The sequence below is a fragment of the Parasteatoda tepidariorum genome, chromosome 1 (genome assembly GCF_982258835.1).
Source record: "Parasteatoda tepidariorum strain Cologne lab strain chromosome 1, Ptep-v5.0, whole genome shotgun sequence".
NCBI lineage: Eukaryota > Metazoa > Arthropoda > Arachnida > Araneae > Theridiidae > Parasteatoda > Parasteatoda tepidariorum.
This window is the reverse complement of record NC_141755.1, coordinates 137,097,228-137,123,618: the sequence shown is the minus strand read 5'-3', so window position 1 is coordinate 137,123,618 and position 26,391 is coordinate 137,097,228. Positions and strand designations below refer to the sequence as shown.

Genomic DNA, 26,391 nt, shown 5'->3' with positions numbered 1-26,391 from the left:
TAAAGTATAAAATAATTCAAACAAAAAAAAAATGTATTTTAATTGCAATCGGATTAAAAATATTAAAAGGGAAGAAAGATCTTGTTGTGCTCGATGCTTTACTTTCACTCGATACAAATTCCGCACCCGCCTCGCACTGACCCCAGTGCTGACGTAAAATATCCTCAGTGGTAGGCAGATCATTGAATAGAGTCCCCTTGTAGTGAGACTAACCAAGGGAAATTTTCGTGGTTTCCCCCTCCATGTAACGCAAAGGCGAGTTGGTATCATAAAAAAAAGTCCTCCACAAGGGTTACATTTCTCCTAATACTTGATCCTGGATTCTTCTGAATTGGGTCAAACATTTTTAGGCTACAGAGTTGAACATTGGTAGTCGTAAACTCAAAATCGGGTCGGCTGTTTAATGATGGATATAAAATAAAACTAATAAGTACAGAAAATATTTTCAAGTTACACATTCGGCCAGAAAAGCGTATTTCCCATTATTTTTCGAACGATTCACTTTCCTTTACATTAAAAAATATGAGGTTAATCGTAAATTGGAAACGATAATCCCACTAGTTCAATCTAGTGCGTGGTTGAACATTTATTGCCCTTAATATTAATTTCTCTTTTTGCATATTTGTAATTTAATGAAAAATTTTCTTCCACACAATTATGAAAGTTGTTCTTCGAATTATAATTTGAAGCTAAAAAAAGTTTTTATATTTATAATTTTTAAATTATAAATTTAAGAATAGCAACAAAATTTAACATTTTAAGTCATACTCATTTTTTTTTATCATTTATATAAATACAACTTTAAATGTCTGATTTAGAGTTGTAATTATATAAATGATAAAAAAAATTAGAATAAAACCTAAGAATTCTTAAGAATCAGATTAAAACTTAAAAATTCAATTTTTTTTAAAACTTCTTTACTCAAAAACTGCGTTTTCATTCCAATTTTCTAATCATGCTTTCATTCATTTAAAATTTTTACACCATCATTACACTTGAATACTGTAAGCTTTATTAAGATACTGTTTTAAACTGTTATTTAAATTATGGTTGATTGATTTTTCCAGTTTTACACTAGAGCTAAATAAACTCAAACCCCTTATGTAAAAATAAACTTTTTGTCATAAAAATTTTAAAATCTCTGTAAAACATGAAAATTATTCACAATATGGGAGAATTGACCGGTTGTGGCAGAAATACGTATACTAAAAGTATTATTCGAAACAAACAAAATGCAAAAATAATAATAGAATATTAACTGTGCACAATTGTTAGAAAAAGTCATGAAGTCAAATGTGCAAAAACGATAAGATAATAAGCGCATTTTCGATGCAAAAGTTCTTAAACTGTCATTTGACCGGTTTGCTTAGTGTTAACAATCAGTTTTAAGCACAATTTGGAACGTACACAAATTATATATAATGGATCAGACTGTTCATTTATAGATGTTAATGTAATCCTAAAGGAAACCTTTGGGCATGTATTGCAAACAGACGTTAAATTTCTACAGACATGTAACACAATTAGAATGAAAAATAATGATTTGGGAAAAATATGTGTGTTTTTCAGCATAATTTGAAATGCACAATTACACACACACACAAAATTGAAGACTGCTAAAAATTACTGAAAAATAATCACATATCTGTTTCAAAAATAAACTATGAAAGCCATAAAAAATAAAGTATTCAATTATAAATACACATATTTAAAAATATGCTTGTTTAAAAAAAGGATGTTTTAATTTGATGTATAGAGCAATTTACAAAAAAATGATAAAAATGTTAAATATAATAATTAAAAAAAACAGATAACTGAACTGATGCATCATTGAGGGTGGTCAATTTTCGGGAGGGTGACCATCTCAAAACTTTGATAACTAATTCAATTTTATTCTTAGGAACTCCCATTTATTTTGACACAATGGCACTCTTAATGTCAAAAAATGAAGCTTAGACATTAATAAAATATTATCTATATGAATAGTTTTGAATGATGTTATGATAAGTGAGATATATAAGTGCCAGTATAATTTAATATTTGAATTCTGAAAATCGAATTCAAATTGTTTGATAAGGAATTTCTTTTTGTTATTAGTTTTACTACCCATTAATTAATTAATGCAACAAAAAATGCATGAGAAAAAAGTACTAGTGTGGGGTAGAAATTCTGAAAAGAAAAATTATGAAAACTGATATGGGAAAAAATAGCAATATAAGGAAGGAAGAAAATTTTTTATTTATAAATCACATGCACACACAATTTCAGATATGAACACGTATATCTAATAAATTATAATTTAACGTACAGAGTTTATACCAATATACAAAGGTTAACATAAAAGTTAACACAACATTATAAAATTATAAAGTATTATAAAAACAGAAAACCATATTAAATATCCACATGCAAAGGGAAAAAAAAAACATTTTTTTTATATGTTTTTAAACATTGTAAAAAAAATTAAATTGAAGAGTAATTAATTTCACATTTTATTTTTATTACATTATATCACACACACAGTTTATTTAAAACACAAACATATAAAAAGTATATCATACTATAAATATAAACTTTATTTTAAAAACTTTTCTTTGTAAACTTAAATTTCAAAACTCCTTATGACATTTTTTCAATCTTATATAACAGTTTCCTTACAGTTCTACCCCAATGAGCCTTTATAACAGTACTGAAAATGAAAAAAAAATTAATATGAGCTTTAAAATATTTTTGAATGATAATAAACATTTTTTTTTCCTTTTGTAGAATCAATGATTGAAATTAAGATAAACAGATATGTCAAATTAAGGAAGAAATCAAAAGTTAATACAATACTCCAAAATCCCACAATAAATGCTTTATTGCTAACTCAAAGCATTTTTGCAACAACTTATTGTGGGTCAATGGGTGGTGGAGTTCCCTTAATTTTGTGACCAACAGCATAATGATTTCAGTGTGGTAAGCATTACACACAATTTTTGCCTTTCAATCCTATACAAGCTTTTAACCATCAATCAGCAACTGTGTGTGGGTCTGTCACCGTCTTTCATAATTATAGATCAGTTTGTTTGATCACTCAGACATTGTTGTAAATTTCAGATAATATAAATTAAGACAGATGGATTTAATCATGAAGCTTAAAAAAATTATTATGTTTCATCAAAAATATTATCCTAATGAATTTGTACAAATTAAAGCAAATTGTAAAAATATTCTGAGAAAGATTAGCTAAAATATATAGTTATTTTACATGTTAACTTTTTAAAACTTTAATACTGATCACAAAAATGATGATAAATTGAAACGGAGAATTAAAAACAGTTAACTATGCTGTATTAAACAAGATAGTCCCCAAAATCACTTGACACTTGGTTTATGATGAAATTTAATGCATAATAATCTGAATTGGCCATACCGAGTCAAATTTAACTATTACATATTCAAAATAGGGAAAAATCACAATGCTATAAGTAATATCTGCCACAAAAAAGTAATAATAAATAAATAACAAGAAAAAGGAAGAGAGATCAATGCAGTATTCTGGTGTTGTGATACCTGAGTAAGTATAAAAATGGGAAAGTGCAAAATGCAGTTGTAACAATCAGTTTACAAATGAGCTACAGTATGTGTAAAAAATTACATCGTAAACCGAAAATGCTCACCAGGTTTTGAGACAGTATAGTGATAGGTCACAGCATAGAAATCAACTTAAATTTTGATTGGTATGAAATTAGCTCCTAAATAATACAGTAACAATAATATCAATTTTAAATGATCAAAAAATTGGCAATACCTGAATATTTTGAAAGCTTAAGGTCATACAAAAAAAAAATTCAATTATGAACAACAATGGGTTGAAATAAATGAACTTGTAACCAGGGTGTAAGATTATTTATATGGGAGAACAAACATCCATGAAATGAAAATAATTCACAAAAATAATTTTCTCAGTAAAATAAAGATATGTACTATAAATTATTTCTCTCAAATAGCTTGACTAAAATTCAATTAAACTTATTTGTTGCCGTAAAATAAGATTTTTCATGAAATATTTAAATAAAAATCAAGTTTAAAGGTCTTACTTTTAAACTTTAAAAGTCATAAGACTTGGATGTGTAATTCACACTAAGGCAGAATGCAGTTTTCGAATTGATAGAGCATCTAACTATTGCTATTGATTGAACATCAAACTCAAGTTAAAATCTTACATTATTGCATACATAAAATAACAAAGTTAAACAGTTCTAGAAACTATGTCTGACAAACACATAGGTAAAAAGAACTTGGATATTTAAGAAACTGTATTTATCTTAACATAATAAAACCCTAGATAGAGTTGATTTTAAAATAAAAATATCTAATTGTGTCTTAACTAACATTAAATAGATATTTAAATAATTATAAAAATAATGCAGATTAATCCCAAATACTTCTACCAGAACTTTACCTTTAGATACCTAAATTATTTTAAAATAATTTAGTTTCATTAATTAGTAAAGAAGGTTTGTCAGAAGATATAAAGCTAGTATAAACATTTTTAACATAATATTACGGCAAAAATTTTGTTCTGCATCACTTTGTGATTAAGTGATGATGCTATACAATAGTGACAAATTTGTAACTGTTAGTTAGAGAATGCATTATGATGCAATATATAATGCAAAAAAAGGTATAAAAAATTCATATTTACAGTTAATAAAATATAAAACAATTTATTTTAATATTATAGAAATCTACTAAAGTTGTGAATTATATTTTAATTCAACTTAAACTAGATTTTGAAAAAAATACAATAACAATAATGAAAATTTTAACATTGCTGATCATAAAGATATTAAATTGACATTATGTAACATTAAGTAAATACCGCAAATAGTGACAGTAAAGAATGTTAGACATGATTAAGGTCATAACTCGATTTTAATATAGTCAGTAAATAAAATAATTTTAAAAAAAAGAGGTTATTCATTCACACAATATTTTATTGAAATTAAAACTTAGATATAATGACATAATTTTAAAAGCTTCTTGTATTTGCTGAAAAATAAGCAAATACAATTTTGTGAGAGGAGTTACCTAAATGCCTCTTTTAGTTTAAAAATAAAAATAGATTTTAAAGAAATAAAATAATAATACTCTGTAAATAAAACTAAAATTATAAGTATTACATTTTCTATATATTTGTAACATTTCTTGAATTACAGAATTTATATTTTTAGGCCACATTATATAGGCTTTTTGAGAGATTTTTCAAAGCTATTTTTCAATTTTTTAAGGCTAACTGAAATCAAGACATTATACAAAATTCAGTTGGAAGAGTTGCATGTTTTGTAAACTTAGATTCAATAATTTTACATACACTCAATATATAATTAAGGATCCTTTGTTATTGATTACAATAGTTGCTATAAACTTGGATAGAGAAAGAAGGAATTTAGTGTAACAAAAGAGAAAGATCTATGTATATTATACATGAATGTGCTCAGGTATCAGAATTGTTTCCCATATGCAATGACAGAACAGTGCATTTCCATGAGCAAACAATTCAATTTACACCAAAGGAAACCCATAAAATTCTTTCTACTTATTTCAAAACCAATGTGATGAAAGTTGCAACATTGAGATGCGATATATGATAATCTATGATAGCCAGGATTTATTATCCAGAAAATAATAATCAGGAACAATAAGCCAGTTTTAATTTTAGATCTGGTAGGAATATTTTACCCTCATTAAGAGTTAGACAAACAAGAATTTCTTAAAAATAAAATTTTATGCAAAATTTGTTGCACGACCATGGTGAACACGTCAAATTAAATCTAGGATATGATATATGACACATTTGAAATAATGAATGTGATTCAAGTGTTTTATAAAAAAAAATTTAATTGTCTTTAAAAAAAAATTGTTTTATAATAAAAAGATAAATTTAATATTTAAGCGGTTTTTACTTTCATATGTCATTCTGCTAAAATAACAGTTACAGCTCTTCCATTATCATTGGAGAGTAAAAAAAAAAAAAAAATTATGTTTGTTTACATATAGAACACAAACAATTAAAGTCTGTGTCAAGACATTGAAACAAATGCCCATTGAACGGGAGTACGGGGCCATGCGTCCAAGACATAAAAACAGAGATAAAATTAAGAGTGTAACAACTGCAGAGCAATCACCCCTTTAAACAAAGCATTTTAAATCCAACCAAACATTTCAATGCAAAAGGTTATTACCATATATTGCAAAAGCCATCGAAAATTATCAATGTGGATTAGAAAGAGAAATATCAAGACCAGATCCACACAAATCTGGTAAAAAAGAAATTAATATTTCTACATACCATATATTTTTTGACTTTAAGACAGCATATGATGGCATAGAAAGAACAAAATTATATTATGCAATACTCAATTTAGAAATACCCATGAAACAAAAGAAATCTTACAAAGATGACTCTTAATAGAGTTAAATGCAAGGTAAAACAAAGCAAAGTAAAACTCATATGAATATCTATACGAGTGAGATTCCATGTCATTGGAAAAAGTTATTAAAGACTCAGTATAACAGTTTAAATATTAGAATAATTGATTAAATATAGCAAACAAATGTTACTATGGATTAATAAATCACTTTAAACTAAAACATTTAAGAGTAAATTAAAGACTTATCAATATAAAACTTTAGTAAAACAAATAATTACGTGTGGAAGAGCATTCTGGACCATGAACAAAACAAAGGAAAACAAGTTCTGAGATAAAAGAAAATATTTTAATGAAAAATATTTGGCGCTGTCAAAAATATAGGAGTGTAATAACCATATATTGTGAAAACTAAAAAGGTATATCAATTAAGATGACTCGGACATATCTACAGATACAATGATTTAAATCCAAAGAAAAAAATGGCAAACGGTTAGACCAAACATGAGGTGGCTTGATACACTTGAGAAAATGTCACATAAAATTGGGATCAACCATTGAAAAACTGTAACAGTAGATCATTCCCAATGAAAAAAACTTAAGGAGAGAGTCTTGGCCTGCAAGGGGCTGTAAAAATGCAGAATAAAAAAGAACTATTAATTTTTTTTTTAAATTCCTATTTTTAAAAGGCTAAAAAAGGTTAGAAATAATAAATCAATAAGGTTAATCATTTTCCTTAGAAAAAATAATTAAAGTGAAATATGCAAATTTTTTCAACAGGTAAAATAAAATTTAGTTAATAAGTAATAAGTTAATCAAAAAGAATATTATTAAAATTATACAGATATCAATGTTTAAAAGTGTCAACTAATAAACATTTCAGCATGGTCGAAATTTATTTTGAAAGAATTTATCTAAAAAATAATAAAAAATACTGAAGGGAACAGTGACATTTTTTCTGGTTTGAATTAAGAGAAAAACTAGTTATTTCATGAAACATATTTAAACAGTGTGTCGAAGTGTATTTCATGAAAATCAAAATTAATTTTAACACAATATTTTCTATTTGGAAAAAAAAAAAATCATAAATCATACTTATTACTAATAAATGTGACACTTTCTCATGAATCAGTCATACTTTCAGTTTGAGAAACAAAGGAAAACATGAAACATTTTAAATAAAAATTTTTGTATGAAAATAATAATATTGATTAAAGGTTAAAAGAAATACAAAGAAACTTTCTCATTACTGACAGAATATTTCGTTTAGCAGAAGAAGAAAAAATAATTACTTTTCACGTAGCTGAAACAGCAAGTATGCAAAAATGATGATGGAGCAGCAGCCGTGGGTTCGACTCCTTATGTTTCCGTCGCTAAATGAAAAGAAAACAATTGAGAACAATGGTAAATACACAAAATTAGCATTCAATTTCTGATAACTATGAACTAAAAACTACATAAAAATATGCATGGAGACAATTTCTTAACATCAAGAAATGGTTACAAGGGAGAGAAAAAAACTTATTATTGAAAAGAAGTTAGGTTAAAAGATTTTTATATAACCCGTTGATACATTCAGCTATTTGTAGAAAAACTAACTAGTGAATTAACAGTAAAGTAATGAAATTTAAACCTCTTTCAGAAAAATTTCTGTTCTATATTTTAAATATTATAGAGTAACAAGTATAGGAAAACTTTCATTACATTCACGATTTAAGTAAAAGTGTAAAAACAATAAAAACCTATAAGCAAAAACCTTAAAGTTTGTTTTGATTTTAGATTTTTTCTCGTTAAACACTGATTACATAATAAAAAATAACAGTCAAGATCAGAGTTTTAAGCATAAAATAGAATCAAGTTTTTCTTAAAATACACGGTGAGGTGGCAGCTAAAAGTTTTTAGAAATCTCGGTTATTAAGTTATAATTTATAAGAAAAATTTAAAATTCGTTTAATATAGTCATTTTTATAAGCTACAATTCAAACAATCTGCAATTCGATCCTTTTTTAGGGACTATTCATTACAAATCAAAAGTGCAGGAAAACGACAAATGAGAGTTAACCTAGAATACTTTGGAAATTTATGAAAATTAATACATTTGTAATACATGTAAAACATTTAATTGAAAAAATTATTTGAAATATTTATGCAAAAATATTTACGGTTACGAAGTAAAGGATAAACAAGTGCAACAACATATTTACAATAGAGTAAAACCTCCATTAAGCGGACATTCTTGGGACCGAAATTGTCCATTTATGGGAGGAGTACCCTAATAACAAAGTTTAACACCGTAAATTTTTAAAAAAATATTTTGGAAGATGTAGAAATTATTAAATCATTTACAAGTATATTTTTTTAAACTTTAAGAAAGAATAAAAGAAGAATATATAAAGAAGTTTGATATAAATACATAATTCCAGATGCAGTTACAGATAAATGAATATAATTTTCCAATTAGCATAGATACTCCAGTTAGACATATGATACCGAATACGAGCTTTCAATCCTCAGTCGTTTTCAATTAATAGGTTTACATCCCCTTACACCTACTTATCATTTGATAGGGAACATGGCTAATACCTTTTTGAAAGTAAACCTCACAGGATTCACGGGGGAAAAGAGCTATGCCTACCTGTAAGCCATGAAGACCTATGGAGTTGATTATTCACAATTGATCAGCTATCAAGTGTCTGAATAAATGTTTCATTTATATGAACACCTCAAATATTATACTTCTGTACTCTTTTTTACCCCAGCTGTGATAAATACAGTCTTCAAATTGATAAGAAAATTAACGAAACTTTCAATGGGGAAGAAGCATTGAGGGAGTTTAAGATGTAATTTCAACTTGAGGGGTCTCATAACCTGTGTGGTCCAGATGAAAAGATCAAAAGTTCCCACAGTCCGAATTATTTCACAACAGCAGTATCATTTTCTCTCCTTTCGTTACAAAGATAAGGCAAGGTGACAGAAGGAAAATTGATTCTTCAGTTGTGAAATAGTTATATTTTTATATGATATAGTAATATTTTTAGTTATGGATAAGGTAAAAAAAAATTTACATGATTTAAAAATGGTGAAAAGTTGCGTTTTTTCCTTGCAATTTAAAGCAGAAAGCTTTGTTTTTCTCAAATTTAGAAAAAGTAGTGTGCGGTTTGAAAAAAAAAAAAAAACGTTTCAGGGCCAAAATAACTGTCGACGTCCGGTTACAGGAGTGATCGCTTTGCGGAGTAGGTACATAGAAGATTCCCTGGGAATTAAAAATATGTCAGTATTGAGAGGTGTCCATAACAGGAGGTTTCACTGTATTTGGAAATGTTGGTTTTCTTGCTGCAAACGATACATTTTCAACAGCTGTTACAGATTGTAGTTTATTTTCTGAAAATTCCTGTGAATACAAAAAGCTCCTGATTGGTTTAAAGATTTTCAGGCCTTCTGCAACTCTAATTGTTTGTGTTTACTCTTCATTGGTATTATATTGCACTTTTACAACTACTTTTTGATCCAACTATATCACAAGTTTCAATGTTTTTATCAACTGATGCATAAACATCAAACCTGTTGTTTGAGGTGTTTTACCGAAACTGAAACATAATTCACATTTTTTTTTCATTATTAGCATCACCATTCTGGAGATACTGTTCTGCTTCTCAAAACAAATTAATTTCAATATTATGGTTAAATGTTGGTAGAAATTCTGAACAATAAGAAAAGGAATCTGCTAGTTTCAAAAATCATCTAAATGCGTATTTTAAACATTATACAAATAGAATTTGTGACAGAATTGTTAAAACAATACAATATATGTGAGGAAAGAAAAAAATGTAGAAATGATGGATCTACGTTTGACTATATTTAATAATAACTTAATTTATAACCATATTTGCCCATGCAATGAATGAATTGTAAACTTGAAACATTAATATATATCAACAGTGATATATAATTTGATTTATTATGGGCTAAATAGTGTTTTAATTTATATTATATTACAGTAAAATGTACTTTTAAGAGAAGTTATGCAACTATTAACCCTGCAGAAGCTTATTATTGAATATAACTATAAAAAAATTATCTATAAGTAGTATGTTATACACATTACATAATTTCATTAATCGTGTATAAATATTATGCCAGTTTAAGAAGAAATTAGGAACAATGAATAAATATAAATATTTTGTTACATTATGTAGAAATACCACAAAAAGCTACAACAGCTACTTTTCATGTTTTGAATTTGAACAATGAGGACAATAATATTAGGAATATGATCCATACAATGTATACATCAATACAATTAATTAATGAGCTTCATATTAAAAAATAAATAATTTACAGCTAAATTTTTGTCAATTTAATAGGAATACTAATTTCCATTATGAAACAATATTATAAAATTCCAATCATAATTACAGAAACTTTAAACATTTTAAAATTTTGTATTAATTTTTAATAGTTGTTTCATTTTAGTACACTTAACAGATTAATTTAAAACCAGGTTAGATCTTCATGAAAATAGTCAATCAATGTAAATAAAAATCTCAATAAAATAGAAAGAATTATAAACAAAAGAATAAAATTATAAACAAAAAAAAAGCTTAAAAAACTCTCTTTTTTTTCATTTTGAAGCAGATTATTAGCAGAGCAAGACTATTTTAATAAAAAAATAAAATATCATTTGCAAATTACACAGAAATGATAAATATAAAATTACAAAAGATAATTAAAAGAAAACTAATATATTGGTAAAAAACTCATATTTACAATAAAATATCCTTTTATATTTTTAGTTTAAGATAAATCACAATACAAGGCAAAACAATATTAAATATTTTCCCTATTTTAAACAAATATATATAAAAATTTACCTCTGCTCTACAAACTTGAACATCAGAGAATGCTTGGAGTATAAAAAGGAGAGTCAATTTTATGGCATCAGAAATAGTATTATTAAGAGGAGCAGCTCAAAACTGAAATCGAAAAATTTTAAGTGTTAAACATACTTTTAAATGATACATGAGTAATTACTTTCTAAAAAATGTACAAAACTGTACAATGTACAAGAAAGAAAGCTTATGTAAAGAGCATAAATATTTCTTGATTGTGCAAAATTTTTTTTATTGAAATATCATCTTAAAGTAAAAATGAATAGAAAGAATGACAAGAAAATTACAAGCCATATTATTTTTAAAAAAATAAAAATACCTTCATTTGAAAAGCCTTGACACAGACTTAGATCTTTATTGAGTAAGCGTACATAACTCAACAAATCTACTTATTATTATTTTTTTAGCATAATGATCTGTGTTAACCTTGAATTTAAATGTTACAAAACACTATAATTAGGCAAGAGTCGAGACTTACTTTTTTACATAGTTTGCCAGTGTTTTAATATAGTTAAAACATAATTCTTGTAACAGATTCTATATTGTATGGTAAGATTGAAAGTCTACAAAAATTTTTTAAGCATTTCATGATTAATAAAAAATGGAAGAGATTTAAGTTGCCTTATTAAAGTAAAATAATTTCAAATACACTTTTTATTCATTATCTGCAATAAATAAGTACACCTATGTGTTTCAAGTTGTTACTATACCTTTTTATAAGTCTTGAAAGTTATGTTTCATATCATCAATGGTTATTTCAATTGATTGTAAAAAGAAAAGTTCAAACTATGAAAATAATTAGTAACCCAAATATTTTTTCAAAAAACTAATTAACAAAAATTCAGGAGAAATTTTGATTGGACCCTAACTTCCCACCCCTTGAGTACAGCCATAAAGAACATTAACTCAGACAACCAGTTCAAGAGCACATTTAATAGTTATCCAATATAATTGCTAGAAATTTCATGCAGAACAATTTATTGCACACTAGTAATTCATATTAAAAAAAAATTCATTGTCTACTTATTAAATTTTATAAAAATTGTGAAAACAGAGTTTATCAGTGCCTCTTTTTAATATTAATATATCTTTTGGTATAAGAGTTATAATCAATTTCATAGAAAAATGTACTGCTTATTGAATTGTGGAACATGCTTAAAAATTCAATAATCAGGATTACATGTAAAGAGCAGGGTAATAACAGAAAATTAAAAGAAATGGCAATGCTCTTTCTATTTTAAGGTAAGAAGTAGCTAATTGAGCAAGCAAAATTAAAGTTTCCAATAATATGTACACTTTGGTTACGAATAATTGGGCAATTGAATCAAAGAATCGATATAAACAACTTTATATACTAATTTGTTACTATCAAAAATAAAAACTATATTTTTATACATTAAATAGAGTTACTACTGAAACTGTCAATACATTTTATTACAGTTCAACTCGAATATATTATATTATTAAAAAAAAAAATTGCACTTGCATATTAGAAAGAAGATAAAGATTTTTAAAGATTAAAATATTTTTTTCAAATCTGTATTATTTAAATAACGGTATTTTTTTAAAATTAATAACATGACTTAAACATAAACAACAGAAAGATTGCTAAAATTCAGGCAATAGCACTATTTAGACTAGCTTCACGACACAGAATCCACAGAAAAACTGTTCCAATCGTTATGAGCTCACGCTTGCGCAGCGAAGATGTCATGTGTAATAAATTTGATTTGTAATAATTAAACATAATTTTTTAAACCTTTAAAGTAATAAGTAATACATTTTTTCATGTCTGTAAAAGGTGACTAAAACCATAAAATGAAGAACTTCGTCGCAGCTTAAAAAAAAAATGATTGAATGTAATGATGTAAAATTAGCTCTTCATACTCAAGTATTTGTTTACTCCATTTCTGCCTTTTTTGAAATTAGTTACTAAGCACTTTTTTCATGTTTTCATCTAACTCTCTATAAAATTTGAATTTTAAAAACTAAAATAGACTTTGCAGACAAGTAAGCTACAAGCTTAAAAAATTTCTTCCACGCAAGTGTTCTAAAATAACATTAGAAAAATAGTTTTTAAACTTGCAAATTTTTGAAGAAAAAAAAAACATGTAGATGTTTGCCCGGGGGTGGCTATGTGGCCTGGACTGTAACTAATAAAAAATTGTCAAGACTAATTTTTTTTTTTTACAGCACTTTATGTAAACAGTTATTGTTCAAACTAAAGAATATATTTTAGAAATGCAATACGAAGAAGACAGTTTGTCACATTTTATCTTATGCTTTTTATTTTTATCATAAATATTTTTGTCACAATTAATTATCTTAATATGATATTTTTCTAAACTATTTACATCATTCATCACAGGGAGTAAGAATTTTTGTCTTCTGGTTTTACATTTTTGAGAGTATCTAAAAAGAAATAAGTTACTATTCATATTTTTACTGTTCATTGGTTTTATCCCTTTGTAGCTTAATGAGAATTTTTTGTTTTAAGGGATCACCACACAAGGATCTTTTCTAGTAAGTGCCCCTCTGACTGTCATGTTTTTTACATATATTAGTGCCAAAAAAGCAGCTATTAGAGAAAATTAATCTTCTTTAGAAGGAAGTGCTGTACACTATAGCAAAACTAGTGGAAAAGCGAAATCATATAAATGTAATTACCTTTTTTTATAAAATACCTCTTTTAATAACCTGGGAAATTATAAGTAGAAAAGTTTCTAAATAACAAGTTTGTAGGAGTTATTTTTTTAGACTTTTACTACCCTATCCTGTTATTATTATAACCATTCAAAAGAAATGATCCCAAACAATATCTGTACCAAATTAACAATTAGGTTAAAAGTTATTTCATGATGAGAAACAAAATTTATTAAAAGCTTATTGGTTTAAAGAAAACGAAAAACAAAAGTTTTAACTTAACTCTAAGAGCACTTTTAATACCTGTTTGCAAAAGATAATTGAACAGAAATGTTTCATTACAAAATGAAAAAATATGAAATGAAGCACCACCTTCACAGAAAAAAAACAATTAACAATTACTAATAGCTTCTTGCCAACTGTCATGCAATTTTTTTTATTTAAAATAAGTTAACAACTAGCTGTGATTGCACCTTAGTTCTTTGTTCAGGGTTGCCACAGGCGACTAAAATGCAACTATTTTCAGCATGAGGCGACTATGGCAACCTTTTTTGCCTAAAAAAGCAACTATTTCAGGAAAAGGAGACTTTTCTGTACTTCTAGCAATTTTTTAAGCATAAATTGGGTAGAAAACCTGCAGCCCGCGAAATCTTCTGAACACACTGAATTTCTTTTCTTAAAAAATGAAAAATTTTAGATTTCAAATTTGAGTCATCACTTTTTAATGCGCTCAATTTGAACAGATTCTATCGTAAGTCTATTTCATTTCTCGATCGCCTTTTCAACTGTTTTTGTTACGAAATTCTGCACGATTTTAAAAAACCCAATTTTTATTACGATATTACAATGCATGAATTTTCAATTTGAGTAATCACTTTTCTCAATTATTGATAAAAGGGAAAATTTTTTAGAATAAGTGTGTTTTTTTTTAATGAAAAAGTATTTTTTGGATGAATTCTAGTAGTTAAAAGTATTTAATTTTCTGCAAAGATACTAATTTTTTTAAATAAAAATTTAGTGCTAGAACACTAACGTTTATATAAAAATTATCATATTTGCCACCAACTTGACTAAATGGATTATGGTATATGCAATTAAGTCATTTAATAAAATTTTTGTTCTTATTTAGGCAACTATTTTCACAGTTTTCGGCAACTATTTTCATGCTCTAGGCTTTTAAAAGCAACTATTTTGTTCATTTTTGTTCTGTGGCAACCCTGTTTGTTCCATAAGCTTGAGGCAACTTGAATTATGTGATACCAATTTTTTTTCAATGTCAAATAGCATTTCATATTCGATAATTAAAAGTTGAAGTAGCATAAATCTTTCATTGTTTCACTCGTTAAAGATTTATTTTGTGATGTATATGTTTTGTTAAAACATACTTATATAATTAAAAATTATTATTATTTCAGAGATGTTTCTTCCTCTAAGGAGAGAAGCTCAAAGCCATAAGAAATCTATATTCTGCTTCAGCAAAGGAAAGTAGATTAGTTGTGAGTTGAAAATATAACTAGTGTCATCAAACGATTCTAGGTAATTACAGAATTTTTTTTTATGTGGGAATACCAATAATTTTTCTAAATTAAAAATTTTATCTGTATAGCTTTTAGCATAGTAAAATAACCAATTATACTTTTTACTATGCTAATGTTTTCTTCTTGTGACTTAAAAAAAAAAATTTAATTACTGCAGTAATATTGACCTCCAAAAAGACCAGTGGTGTTGCAATTTACATTTCCGAAAGTATTTTTATTTTTATGAGATAAAATGCTGTTTATTTTTTAAAAAAATTATGACAGATACTTACAGGCAATTTTCAATGTTTTAACTTTTAGCATTTTAGTTTTCTTCGCACATGATTTGGCTTCTAAAATTTCCCCCTTACCATAAATTGCTTCCTTTAATTTTTTATTGTAGTTTATGCTTTTTCTTATTTCATCATTTTGCCTTGTTTCTCTTAGGTTTTCACCATTTACATGTTGTATTGTTGTCCTAAACTACATTTGTGTGTACTGAAAATTTTCAGAAAATATATTAATTCTTATGTAATGTAAGGTTATGTAAATTTTTTTCTATTAATTATTAAGCACAAAAACGTGAGTCCCTATTCTAAAATATGAAATTTTCATATGACAATATAGGAAAGTATTGACAACAATGGCTTATTTTTCATTTATTTATCATTATATTATCATCATCTTATAATTTATCTTTGTGTTTCGTAACATAATTTATGGTTTGTTTTTTCAAGAAGAGAAGTTTTTACATATGCCTTTTTAATAAAAATCAATTGATTAAGAAAATTGTTATTTTTATTAACCCTTTTTACAATCATCAAAGGAAATTACTATAATCATTTTATATATTCATTTAATGATACACATTGATGTTTGTTTAATTGAAAACAATTAAACATAGTTCAAATTGAATATTTTAATAATTTGATTTAAATCTGCTCCTTTTGTAATGTTTTACTATTTTATGAGATGGGCCAACTGGATGAAACCTTTCACGTAGTCTTTATGTATAGGTTCAAAAAATAAAGTTTGTGAAAACTGGGTGAAACTATCAAAATCTTAGGGTGCAACCTGAGATTTAATCGATAATAGAAATTAAACATAAAATATTTTTAGCAGGATCATTTCTTGTTTTGATTAGCTCAACATGTTGAAGGTTTGAGTATAGGCTTCTTCTATGCAAATATTATACTTTTAATAAGATTTCCAAGCTTAGAAACTGCCATGTTCAGCTTTTCAGTTATGCTTTCAAGCCTTGGTGCAATCATTTTTTACTTTATTGGCTTTATAGGCGATAGTACTAACATAACTTATGTTATTTAAACTGTGTACTCCAATTTGGTTCTTGATCATTTTGATTACTCGCTAATTTAATCTAGATTCTTAATTATACTTAGTTTCGCTTGAATGATTTTACAAGTATTATCTCTTTTTTCTTTTTAAGTATAACAATGTGTAAGATTTTCTTTATCTTTAAAAAAGGGTCAAAATGCTTGAAACTAAAATGACCTATTTATTCTGTAATTTCTGAAACTAATACTTGTTTTTAAATAACTTAATTTTGATTAAAAAAAATTATTCAGAAATATTTCCATTTTTTAGTATGAAGACGTAGGATGTAAAACAAAACAGAGAATTTCAACTAAAATTTCACCACCTTTTCATAACACAATGAACACAATATTCCAAGACCTTTTCATAAGATTGTTTTTGAATCTTTTCTTTCTGCCTAATCTAGGCATAGAAAACTTGTGCTCAACTCTCTCTTATACCGATTTTTTACTATGCATTTTTATCATTTACATTTTTATCATTCAATTTTCAGCATAGTTTTAAACAATAGTAATTATAAAAACTAGTTAGATTCTTGATAAATTTGAGAACTAAATGATTTTCTTTTTACCCTTTAACTTGTCATTTTTTTTCTCTAAGTTCTAAGTTTGTAATTCTGTGATAAAATTTCTCCCAATATTACAGAATTAGAACATGTTTTGTATACTACATAATTAATGTGAAATACACATTACCTGCTACAAATATTTTTAGTAATTCATATAAATATTTATAAGATCAGTTCCACTAACTGGAAAGTGTTGTTAAGAATATTATTTGTTTTAGTGTTTTAAATAGTTTTTTTTAATTTTTCATATTAAAAAGATTTTTAACTTGCCTTAACTGATGCTAATTTGTTTTACTTAAAATTAATTCACTACTTTATTTTATCTAACTGTAAAATTTATGTAATACATTCAATAAATTATTTATTAAGTTGGTGTTAAGTTATATTTTTTAAATATGTGTTTTTACTATGTTGATTAGAAGTTAATAAATATAGCTTTTATCCGTAAAAAAACTTTCAATGTATCTTTATTAATTATTTCTTAATATACTTAAGTATGGGTCTCAGGAACTTAAGGCACTTTAGTAATCTTTCTCTTTTTAATTTTTCTTTCTTTTAATTTTTGTAATAAACAGCAAAACTGGTTTGATTACAGGAGGAATCTCAAAGGAGTTGAAAGATGATTGTTATAAATAAACCTGCAAATTTCAACCTCAAATTAGACCTGTTGTGGTGTTTATAACTCACACCTTCCTTTGTGTAGTTTCTCAGATTTGATAGCATTTTTTATTCATTTAAATATCAATTTGCAACCCCGGTCTGTGTTGTATACATATTTTAATTTCACTTTGATAAGAATTCTAAAAGTACATGTCAATTAGGCCTTATGAACACTGAATGGACGTGTGAAATATTAAAAAAAAAAAGAAATAATAATATCTCTGTAATACTTAAATTCATTCAACTAAAAATTAGTTCTTTAGGAAAAATTAGTTAGCTGTAGGAAACAGCTAGTTAGGCAGTTTTGGGTATAAATAAAATCAATCATCGCATCTAACTTAAAAAAAAAAAGTTTTAATGTGTGTTCAGCAATTTTCAGTTAAATTATATTCTTTAGTCAGGCTACCAACCTTTATGTTTTTGAAATATATTTTATTGAGTGTTAGACAGTTAAAAATAGAAAGTTTCAGAATCTTGATTAATTTTGCCAACATTGCTTAATATTGCATGTCTTGCCATAAAAAATGAGAACAAAATGGCTTTTCATATTAACTTTTGAATTATTCATATGTAGTGGAGTTAAAAATAACTTTAAATTAAATTTACATGAACAAAGAATCTTACTTTAAAACATAAAGTTTGCTACCACTATAAGAAATTTTTCCAAAACTGTGGAAAGTTGGCTACCCTGCTTTAATTATGCATCATTTTGCTTTTTTTTTTGCAAAAGAAATAGGGTTTTTTAAAATTATATCAATTAAAAATGTACTTTTAATCCTATTTATTAGAAACTGCATGGAGAAATTGTTTTGTTGCTGTTTATTTTTGTGAAATATTTTCATGCATGACTTAATTAACCTGTTTTTATTGCAAAGATGTGGGAATACCAATTACAACTAAATTAGCCCTCAGCTACAATGTCTTAGAGTTAAAAATGTACTTTTAATCCTATTTATTAGAAACTGCATGGAGAAATTGTTTTGTTGCTGTTTATTTTTGTGAAATATTTTCATGCATGACTTAATTAACCTGTTTTTATTGCAAAGATGTGGGAATACCAATTACAACTAAATTAGCCCTCAGCTACAATGTCTTAGAGTATTGGCTTAAATTTTTATGGATTTTAATGTGAACCACTTACATATGCATGTCTGCATGATGCTCAATGTTTTATTTATTTTTTTGAAAAATGATTTCCTCATTTTGCAGCTGCGATATTTAAATGACATAATCATATTTAACTGACTTAATTGAATCATAAAAACTGAGTGAGCTGTATTTTTCATGTTAGGTAGCAATATTTAAATAGTTATATAGTTATTCTATAAAAAAATTAAATTAATTACTTTTTTTTTTTTGCTTGTGTAAGAAATATTCACAGTTTTCGTTGTCTGTGCGACTAGTATTACCAATGATGATGTACACTAACATTTGCAAACCAGATCTTTTTAATTGATATATTAATGAATGATATAGTTATAATATCAGAAGGAAATGATATCAATATACTTGGCTTTTCATTCTGTTTTTGTCAATGTAATTGTTTTTTCATCTTGGCATCAATTGTTTATATATATACATATATAAATATGTTACTGTGAATTACCGAAATCGGTGACTGCTGATTTTCACCGGTGAATATTGATAATCACATAGTTGGTAAATGTTCCAAATACATACTAGATCTAGTTAAGTGCTACTGTCTGTTATACTTTTGCCTAATACTCCGAATACTGATGTTTCTACTAATCGTTCCTTAGCAGACATTATAATATTGAATAAATATAATAATATCAAAGAATAAATTAATATCAAATTGGATATAGAAAAATATTTCGGACATTCTCCAAAGTGACTATGTGATTGTTGATATCCACAGATAAAAGTCGACATTCTCTCGATTTCGGTCATTCACTGTATCATATGTATAGTTTTGCTTTTCTTCTTGCTTTTGTCCCTTTCCCTCTCTTCTTGTAAATATTCTGCTACTTACAGGTTTTTCTTCAATATTTTTCCAATGATTTTATGATCATTCATTTCTGTTTATTCTTCTGCATAAGAAAAATGCATTTAACAAGAGTCCTGCAACCGAAACATGTCACTCCCACAATACTTAATAACTATTATTAAAATATTGAATTATTTTTTTGTGTGTCAGTAATTCACTGTATCTTAATAAACTATTTTTGAATACAAAATTTCATAACTTACAGTCATACTTAATTAAAATTTTTCTGTTGAGGTATAAATGTAACTTTTTGTTGTGGGTGTAACTATATAAGTAAAGTTAAATAAATTTACCTTTTGTAACGAAGATTAATGAACACGTTTCTGCATAGCTGTAAGATTATTTATATAAGTTCAGAGATTTGCTGAATAATTTCTTCAGTTACATAAGTCCATGAAACTTAAAGATTTTTGACACAGTCTTTTTCACACTGATATAGTGTCTCTTTATAAATTGAAATAAACAAGTTGATGACAAAAATTTCATTAAAATATGGAACAGTATGCACAGTTAACATGCTAAATTTCAACCATATTTAAGGAAATTTAAATTTACATACTTATATCCTCTATCTTGTGGATAGAGCAACTTATGATATTTTTTAATGTTATATTTTTTTGTAATATATAATGATTTAAAGCATATTAACTGTACAAATGTAAAGATACTATACATATATAAAGATTAAAGTGCTATATAGGTCTATCTTACCATCTCAAGTGTTTTCAGATAATTTTTTTGTTTCAGAAATATGATTATGAGAGCTCATCATCTGAAGGTAAAATCGAATGAAGGTAGTTTTTAAGATAGATTCTTAAAAACTTAAGGTAGATTCTTTTTTTACTGACCTTTTATTTATTTTCATTTAAAAATTTTCTTTTTGTATTTAAAAACTTGTTTTATTTTCTTTTTTAAACAAAAGCTTATTTTTTAATATACATCATTAGCAGTTATTTTTTTCCCCAGTGCAATTGCTTGACCAATAGCATTAAAAATTGTTCAAAACCCAAAATAATTTTTATTTTATCTTACAGAATATTAAGATATGTGTCATTTACAAATCTGGTAATACTTCATATTCACCATGTAAACTTAACTGAACCAGCTGTTGTTATAAATCTTAAAAGAAAATAAAAATTATTATAGTTGTTTTCCAATAAATATTATTCATTTTTTGTAATGTGTAATAAAAAAGCATTAGCAGTTTTTGATTAAATGAACTTTTTTTTTAAAGATAGAAAAGAGAGATTTTTAAATTGTAAAAATTTGCAATTTTTAACTATATAACATTTAAAATTTTTGTCAGTCCACTACCTACTTTCTGTTAAAGGTTATTTATATATATATTTTTTTAAATCTTTTAATGAGATACTCTCAGCTAAATTACCTTTCTTTAAATGATATTATTATTTGTCATAACCAATAAATAATTGCTTACTTTTTACTGATTTAAAGCAAAATTTTTTTTATATTTTAGTTTTTTATATTTCAGTTTATTTTTGATACCTTTTAAATCTTTAATATTCTTTTGTAACTTACTTATATTTTTAGGTATATTTTGCATGACAAACTTTTTTCTTCTATTTTTGTATTAAATAAACTGACAATTGATTATATTTCTATCCATATCAACACTATTACTCAATATACTTGAACACTTTTGTCCAAAAAAAGCCCCTCCAGTCACCATTTTTCGCAATATATTATTTAGGTAACATTTTTCCTGTAAAGAAAAACTATCATATCTTACTAAAACTTGATTCAAATGATCATTTAAATGATAATGATAATTACAAGAAATTAAATACTGACAAAAAATTAGAAATACCAATTTATTAATCAAACATTTATTATTTTGAATGCCTATAATTTTTTTATTCTCTATTTTTTCAGTTAATAATTCAAGGACCCATATTGACAAAACTTATTTAAAAAGCGTTAGGAAGACAGATTTTGGAAGATCCAAAAAGTCCATCTAGTCCCCAACTTCTTTTGACACCAAGTATAGAAAATATGTGTTCCTTTCAAATGGTAACTATATATGGTGATAAATTTAATTATTATCCTGTTTTTTAAGCTACTTGTGAACAATCTTTGACTGATTGAGTATTTGTGATGCCTAAAGGTTTTTTTTAAATCCATTTTACTCTTTCTCTCTTAAACTCTTTTTCTTTATTACTCAATGTGAAAAATGTATATTGAGGAGAAATGTCAGTACAAATTGGCTCAGAAGCAAAATGCTCTCCCTGTATAGATTACATAAATTGTGAACAAAAAATTGTAAGTTATTAATTTGTAACATAAGACCAAAAGAGTATATTGCATAGCTGTCAACTCTATTGGATTTAACATAATTACTAACATAGTACTAGCATAACTTACGTTAATTTAAACTATGTAGGGTAAACCAACCAGTGACGGAACACTACCGAGTGAAGGAACATTTCATATATATTGATTAAAAATAAGAATTGGAAAGTTTTTCTTTAGATTGATTGGTAACAATAGCTTACTGCCAAGCAATAGGAAGTCATCTAGCAATGTTTTGGATTACCTGGTCAAATAGGCTTCTCTGGAAATTTTTTTGAATTTGTTATTATCTCTGCAACACCTTGTTTCGTTGTAAAAATTATAAGGTGAGTGTTTGTATTTATATGTTTGAAGTGGAATTAATTGCATGTAATAGTCTTATTTTTCTCACTGTGAAAAAGAGAATTCAAGATATAATTGAAGTTACATTTTATTTTTTTTAAAGCACCATAACATAATCAAGTACTGAGATAAGGGAGTGTTTATTCACTGGATCACCAAACGATTAAAAACCAGTGAAGGAACAAGTGTTTCTTTACTGGGTTCTTTTCCCAGTTAATGAAAATAAAAGAAATTTTTTAATTTTCTTGTACTTTTTAGTCATATTATACATCAAAATTCTGTTTAAAAGACAAAAAACAACTTCTAACCAGTGAAGAAACAGACATGTTCCTTCACTGGGAATACTTCCAGTGAATGAACAGTAATGTGTGAAATATGATTTTACATGACTCTAGGATAAGTAATTCTGCTATATAGAGGACAACCGAAATTTTGTTAAAAATTGTATGAATAATTCCTGAAATAATTTTAGTTCAAAATGTTAGTTTAATAGCTTAATTTATGAAAAAAAATATAATTTATGTTTATTAATAGGGTGTGTAGTTACATCAAATGTTAGGCAACTTAATAAACTATGTTTACAAATCGAAAACTAATTAAATATAATCATAAAAATTTGAATAGAACATTTTTTCGCTGGCTTTTGCACCAAGAACTCCTAATAAGTTATCATTATAGGATAGCAACGTGATTATATGATTTATAAAAACTACTTTACTATGTTAGAATTTAGAAGCAAGCTCCTCAACGAAAAACAGAGTTAAACAGAAACGATACCCAATTTCTTCAGAAGCTTGAGAGGGAAATCCCTCAAGATATGTTGCAAATTTTTAATGCTGCATTGGCTGAAGAGTCTAATATCGAAAATGTCCAAGAGCCTGTACTTTTTTTTAATATGGAAGAAGTACCTACTAAAAGAAGACCACTTGGTTCAGTCAAACTTAGGAACTGAAGCTAATATTGATAATGAATGCATCTTAGATATCGAATTTGAAATGAGTCTTCATGCTGATCCTCTCTTAGTTGAAAAAAGAAATGATTCTATAAGTAAAATCAGTACTTTTAAAGATCCTCTAGATATAAGTCAACAAGAGATGGATTTCCCTCAAACTTCAAGACACCTTTCCCCCGTCTATTTTCGAGAAAGGCATTCTAGAATTGTTGCTGAAAAATCAGAAGTTTGGAAGAACCATTCACATTAGCCAAATATTGATGATAAAAAGAAAGGTCAAACAAGAAGAAAAACGAATAAATTACCTTTTGCCCTAACTTCAGAGAAATGGCAAACATTTCAAGAGGCTGAAAGATCTAAAAAAAAGTTAAAACAAAAGAATATGGAGAAGAAAAAGAAAGAAAAAATACTTTAAAAAGAAAAAAAAGCTTCAAGAAATAAGAGGAAAAAGAGTAAACAAAAAGGTGATAAAATAATAATGATAATAAACAGCATCGGATGACACAATGATTTAGATGACAATGATTTTATTGACTGTCAAATTATAAGAAAGAATGTTTTTTTTATTTATTTTGTATTTAACATCACTTTAATTTCTAGCTCATGATTACAGAAAAAAGTTAGCATTTCACAAGTACTTGTATGTTATAATTTCATAAATAGTCTTGTTTTTATATAATTGTATGGCTAATAAATTCATAAAAGAGCATTAAAAAATAACCAGACCAAACCTAACCAAAGAGCATTAAAAAAAATTAAGTGTTCCTTTACTGGGCAATTTTGTGTTCCTTCACTGGTAAGAGCTGTTCCTTCACTTGGTCTTCTTACTTGTTGTTTGAACCTCCAAAACTTTAAAACAATATTATGTAAGTTCTCTAAATTTTTTTTACATAATTTGCAATTAGTAACAAATATTTTGACGTTGTCATTTAACTAAAATTACGAATTTTGAAATTAATATGATTTTTTAAAAGGCAAGCGAAGCTTAAGTGTTCCTTCACTGGTTAGTTTACCCTACTCTAATTTGGTTCTTGATCATTTTTACTATTGGCTAAATTAATCTAGATGGTAATATAATAAATATCAGACTGTTCCAAAATTGTTTATACCTTTCTTCTTGCACATTTGTGAGAATAATGAAATCAATTTTAAGATAATCTTATCATTTGTGTGTATGTGAACATCAGATAGCAGAAAGAAATACTGTTGTTATTTACTTTGTATAACAAAATAACTGTAAATCAAATAAATAAGGATTTAAAAAGATTCTTATTTAACCATATAGCCTACCGAGTAATGACAGATTTAATTATCCAGGGCTGAATGTGCTCCGGAAAAAATCTGGATTTCCGGATTTTTCGCTAACAGTGATCCCGAAGTTTCCGGAGATTGAAGGTCCATACGTTTTAAAAAATCACTGATCACAGAAGTTTCCGAAAATCAAATTTTCAAAGGTGTAACTTAAAAACACAGTTTATTTTATTTGTTTGTAAGGGAGAGTCAGAGAGATACTTTATAAGCTTATATTCATGATTATTTATCAAATGATTTTTTATAAGTAAATAGTTATTATAATCATAAACTCAAGAAAAAAAGACATATTTGTAAAGTTTAATTACTTCTCCAGGTCATCATAGGTATGTGCAAATATATAGGTATGTGTAAAATTTTAAATATATGTTAAGTAAACTAAGAAATATTGAGAAAAAGGAAAAAAAAACCTTGTTTAAATTTTTTTCTAATTTTTCAATTTAAACTTTTTTTTTCTTCTTTTTTTTTTAACTCAAGAAATTTTTCCGGAATTTTGACTTGGTCTCACAATCACCCCTGCTTATCTGAAAGTAAACAAACAATTTTTTAAATAAATAAAAGTTTACTTCTTGCTTGTTACTTTTGATCAAACTGCCAGACTCTACACAAAATAAAAATTATAAGTAGGAGCGCACAATAATTTTTGATTAGCTAGCCATAAAAACTTAAGAATACCATGTTGATGTTAATACGAAGCTGTAATTCTAAGAAAGAAGCTTGTTTTTGAATTCCATTTGAAAGTAAGATGAAGGACTAATAAATAGTTTTTTTTCACTCAGCAGCAGGTCTAATAGATATTAAAATATAAAAAAAATAGAAAGAATTTAATGTGAATATGTTATGGCAGACTTAATTTCAAAAAGTACAAAATAGTTGTTGTACCAAATTTATATCTTTTAAAGAAGGGTTAAAAAAAATATTTAAAATTTCAGAATTGAAAATTTCAGAACCCAAGAATTCATTTTAGTTTTACAAAGTTTGTAAATATCACAGATACTACTAAATAAAATTAATGTTTTAATGTAGTAGGCTGTTTGAAAAAACTTTTTAAATAATTGAACACCAGAGATTAGATGCTATTTACAAATTAGCATTTATTTAACATTGTAAAAATTTGATTTTGATATTGCTTACTTTTAATAAGTAACAATAGATTAAATAATCAGTTCATCTATCCTCACTAGCCCCATAAAATGGGGCTAATATGAACTAGAAGAACACCTTTAAAAAAAATAATAATAATTAATAATTATTTGTAATGAAACCTAAGCTAGTTTGGATAAAAATAAAAGTTCAAACTAAACATTTTACATATATATATTTTGAAAAATATATCTTGTCCCATCACAGCTTAGATAGGCGTTGATTGTTAAGAATATAATTTTTCTTTTAAAAGCATTATTAAATTTTTTTGTATAGATTTTTAAGTTTCTTTATATT

General features: G+C 26.1%; 2 long non-coding RNA genes across 8 annotated transcripts; one reads left to right on the top strand and one right to left on the bottom strand.

Moving 5' to 3' along the window:
• Positions 1–2,219: 2,219 nt before the first annotated feature.
• Positions 2,220–13,233, bottom strand: LOC147817068 (uncharacterized). Of its 6 annotated transcripts, none has more exons than XR_015430115.1 (4): positions 13,193–13,233; positions 11,288–11,389; positions 7,709–7,789; positions 2,220–2,689 (listed from the first exon to the last, which is right to left on the bottom strand). It is a non-coding gene; the product is annotated as an uncharacterized LOC147817068 (long non-coding RNA). The 6 variants fall into 6 exon arrangements; XR_015430106.1 differs by having other exon boundaries at positions 13,086–13,221; XR_015430104.1 differs by having other exon boundaries at positions 13,065–13,219.
• A 403-nt stretch (positions 13,234–13,636) lies between these two features.
• On the top strand, positions 13,637–26,016 carry LOC147817067 (uncharacterized). 2 transcript variants are annotated; one of them, XR_015430122.1, is made up of 4 exons: positions 13,637–13,964; positions 15,364–15,484; positions 20,784–20,830; positions 21,930–26,016. It is a non-coding gene; the product is annotated as an uncharacterized LOC147817067 (long non-coding RNA). The 2 variants fall into 2 exon arrangements; XR_015430128.1 differs by lacking the exons at positions 20,784–20,830; positions 21,930–26,016 and adding an exon at positions 17,071–17,774 and having other exon boundaries at positions 13,643–13,964.
• Positions 26,017–26,391: the final 375 nt, after the last annotated feature.